This window comes from Triticum dicoccoides, chromosome 3B (assembly GCF_002162155.2).
Source record: "Triticum dicoccoides isolate Atlit2015 ecotype Zavitan chromosome 3B, WEW_v2.0, whole genome shotgun sequence".
NCBI classification, from domain to species: Eukaryota; Viridiplantae; Streptophyta; class Magnoliopsida; order Poales; family Poaceae; genus Triticum; species Triticum dicoccoides.
The window spans coordinates 59555128-59559631 of NC_041385.1; positions in this window are offsets into that span (position 1 = coordinate 59555128).

Here is a 4504-nt window from a genome sequence, read left to right on the forward strand (position 1 = left end):
CCCCACTAGGCTAACCACTATATCTGACTGCGGCAATTCGTTCGATGTTGCCGCGAGCGAGACTAGAGGGGTGCGGGGGGATGCAGGATGCGGTACCTGTGAGCGCTGGAGATTCACGATGTTGCCACGCCCGCTGTCCGACGAGATCGTCGGCGACGAGATAGCCGCGCGACGCTGGAGATCTACCGCGTGAATTATGGAGCTGCGTGAATGCTCGCGAGATTGATGGAGGTGCGTGAATGATTGGATCCGGCAGGTCCTACGTGGTCGTGGGGTCGTGTGATGTTTTTTTCCGGACCAGGTACTGTACGTATACGGTCTGGGCTATACAGGGCTTGGCAGGGCTAGACAGGGCTTTGATCTAGGCTACGGCGGGCCAGGAAAAAACAAACTCGCGGGGACAAAAATACCCCTCCGAAATTAGGTTAGGGGGAGCACCGGAGCAGGCCTCGAATTGAAAGCTTGCCGGAAAGCACTCCTCTTTGGTCAGGAGACTGGAGTGCAACGTATTCAGGTTGAAATGGATTGCAGTGAAGCAGTTAGAATGATCAATAGCACATCTAGGAATCTTTCAGCAGCTGGTCCGTTAGTTGAAGAGATCAAAGAGCTCATGCATGGCTGGCAAGGGTGCAGAGTTACGTGGAAACGGCGATCGGCTAATCGGGCTGCCCACATTTTGGCCAGATTAGTTGCTGGTCGGAAGGTTAGTGAGGAGTGGCATGTTATGCCCCCTGATTGTATCTTGCATGTAATAGCGGACGAGAACCCAGACTTTATTTAAATAAAATCTTTGTTCCCCTCAAAAAAAAAAAAAAACTAAACTAATGCAGAAAAAGGATATTCTCAATTTAAATTGTACCAACAAAATGCCATTTTCTTTTAATTAAAAAATACAAATCATTAACTGTGTAGATATGCTTCAATTATCCAACACATATACCACATATGACAATATAGAAATTGATTCAAAAAATATAAATTATATATGGACGACATGTATGGCTTGCTAATGTGGCACGATTGCATCGCTAAATTAATGCAAAAGGTGTAATTATAATTGACATACATAGGTGCCGATGTGGCATGCTTGCATGCTCAGAAAGATTACATAGTGGATTACATGCAAATAAATGCAGCTTAATTTTTTGTAGTTGACATGCATAGAAAAATTAGCATGTAAATAGAGGTTTTCCCACAAAAAAGAAAAGAAATAAATGATTCGCTTTCAATCTTTCAAGTGACATGCGCCATAAAAAGCTTGAACTTTAACTAGACTCGATTCTAAGAGGCTAATGTAGAGAGAAGATGAAAACTAATGCAAAAATAACTCACATGTAGCATATGACTAATTTTTTTGGCATGTGCTGGTGCGTATGGTATATGTAATAATATGTACAATATGGTATATGTAATAATATGTACAAACACAAGAAGGCTCAAAAACCCTTTTGGCCAAAAAATTTAAGCTTGATCTGTGCTCTTGAAGAACAACAAATTATTATATTTACATACGAACTTTTAAAAAACGGTGGATTATGTTGTTTACATCCAAGAGAATCAATGCAGCACTCTCAAATTGATCGCTATCAGTATCAATGGTGGAGCTTGATCGGAATTATAGGAGGGGTTAGCCCATGTACACTAGTAGAAAAACACCTAATAGTCCCGGTTCGTGAGGGCCTTTAGTCCCGGTTCATGAACCGGGACTAATGGGCCGTTACTAATACCTCCACCCATTAATCCCGGTTCGTCCCACCAACCGGGACCAATAGGTCCAGATGAACCGGGACCAATGGCCCACGTGGCCCGGCCGGCCCCTGGGGCTCACGAACCGGGTCCAATGCCCCCATTGGTCCCGGTTCTGGATTGAACCGGGACTAATGGGCTGGACCGGCCTGGACCTTGGCCCCTTTTCTACTAGTGGTAGGAGGGGCCATTCACTCAAAGATAGGACGAAACACCATCATTTTTGTTTAATTATGTGCTAATAATGTAACAAAACTACACAAGCTTGGGGGGGGGGCATGGCCTAGGTTGGCTCTAAAGAAGCTCCGCCACTGATCAGTATGCAGCCGAAAAAATAGAGCAAACACATCAATCTATGCCGACAAATCCACTAGTAGAAAAACGACCTAATGTTCAGCTCATTCGTCCCGGTTTGTAAATGAACTGGCACTAATGTGACCATTAGTCCTGGTTCGAATGGCTACGCATTAGTCCCGGTTCATTTGTGACCTATAGTCTCGGTTTGTGTCACAAACCAGGACTAAAGGGCCCCGGCCTGACGCCAGCCTGCCACCACCCCTTCAATCCCGGTTTGTGACACAAACCGAGACTAAAGGGCCAACCTATAGACCCGATTTGTATCACAAACTAGGACTAACGGGGTCTAACCTTTAGTCCCGGTTGGAGAAACAAACCGGTACTAAAGGGCAATTTTCAAAGTCTACCACTAGTAGAAAACAGGGCTTTCGTTCGGGCCAGATAAGCCCATTAGTCCCGGTTCAGTCATGAACCGGGACCCATGGGGGCATTGGTCCCGGTTCGTGTGGCTAAAGGCATTAGTCCCGGTTCAAATGAGCCCATTAGTCCCAGTTTGAGGCATGAACCGGGACTAAAGGGTGCAATGCCCTTTAGTCTCGGTTCGTGTCTCAAACCGGAACTAAAAGACCCATTTTCAAACTCAACCCCCCCGGATCGCCTTTTTAGTCCTGTAAAAAGAAAAAGAAAATGATAAAAACTTCAAAAATTAAAATCCTTCGAGATGTAGTTATGTTACTACATCTATTAGTTAGGAAAACTAAAAAACTTAAATTTGGACATGTTTTGCAAAAAAGTGTTATGAAAAAGTAAAATGGCCATATCTTTTGCATACGATGTCGAAAAAACGGCATAATATATCAAAAAAAATCAGCACGAAAATCCGCATTCAATTTTGACTACCATACGCCTGTTTGCAAAATTTTAGAATCCGCAAATTCTAAAAGGAAAAAAAGTTATGCTCAAATTTCCGTTTTGGTGAATTTTGGTTAAATCTGGTCAAACTATGGTCAAACTACTTATTCAAGAAGTATTCGTGGTACTAAATAATTATTCAAACTATGGTCAAACTACTTATTCAAGAAATATTAGTGTTACTAAATAATTATTGTTTTTTAGAACCCGCAAGTTAAGCGTACTCAGACTCGAGTAGTAAGAGGATGGGTGACCGGTCGGGAAGTTAGATGATTTGGAATGATGAGGGGTGATTAGAGATTAGAGGTTAAATTGAGCAGTGATGAGTGGTGATTACAGATTAAATTGTAAAATAATTCAAAATTTTGAAAATAGAAAAAAAATTGAAAAATAAAATTTCGTAAATATTTCATAAACAAAATATCCTTACCAACCGGGACTAAAGGTGGAGCTCCAGACAGCGGCCACATGGAGGGCCTTTAGTCCCGGTTCGTATAAGAACCGGGACTAAAGGGGGGGGAGGGGTTTAGTATCGACTCTTTAGTCCCGGTTCTGGATTACAGAACCGCGACTAAAGGCCTTCTAGAACCGGGACAAATGAGCCTTTTTCTACTGGTGTACCCTCCCTCCATCGACTTTTCAGTTTAAAAAAACCCAAAAGAAAATGATAAAAACTCCAAAATTTAAAATCCTTCGAGTTATAGTTATGTTACTACATCTGGTAGTTAGGGAAACTTATAAACATAAATTTCGACATGTTTTGCAAAAAAAGTGTTATGAAAAAGTAGAACGACCATATCTTTTGCATACGATGTCAGAAAAAGCATAATATATCAAAATGTTTAGCACGAAAATCCGCTTCAGATTTCGACCGCCGTAGGCCGTTTTGCAAATTTTTGGAATCCTTAGATTCTTAAAGGATAAAAGGTATGCTCAAATTTCAGTTTTTTGAATTTTGGTTAAATCTGTTTAAACTGTGGTCAAACTATGGTCAAACTACTTATTCAAGAAATATAAATGTTAATAAATAATTATTTTAGTTTTTTGAATTTTTGTCAAACGGTGGTCAAACTATGGTCAAATCTAGTCAAACCGTGGTCAAACTATGGTCAAACTACTTAGTCAAGAAATATTAGTGTTACTAATTTTTTTTAGAATAATAGTTTCAAACTCAAACGGTAAAACGTGACACTTCATGCTCGAGCTAATCTCCTGAGGTTAATACGATTGACAGCTTACTATTGTTAGGTAAACAACAAGTGCAGACTTGGAAACTAGGGGGAATAGAGCTCGGAAGTTAAGCGTGCTCAAACTGGAGTAGTGAGAGGATGGGTGACCGTCCGGGAAGTTAGACGATTTTGAATGAGTGCTCCATACTTGAGCAATGATGAGGGGTGATTAGAGATTAAATCGTCTAATAATTCAGAAATTTGAAAATAGAAAAATCAATTTCTTTTTTAAAAAAATAACGTTTAGTCCTGGTTGGTGTTACCAACCGGGACTAAAGGTCCCCCAGCCCCCGGCGCGGGCTCGTGCCGCGTGGTGGGCC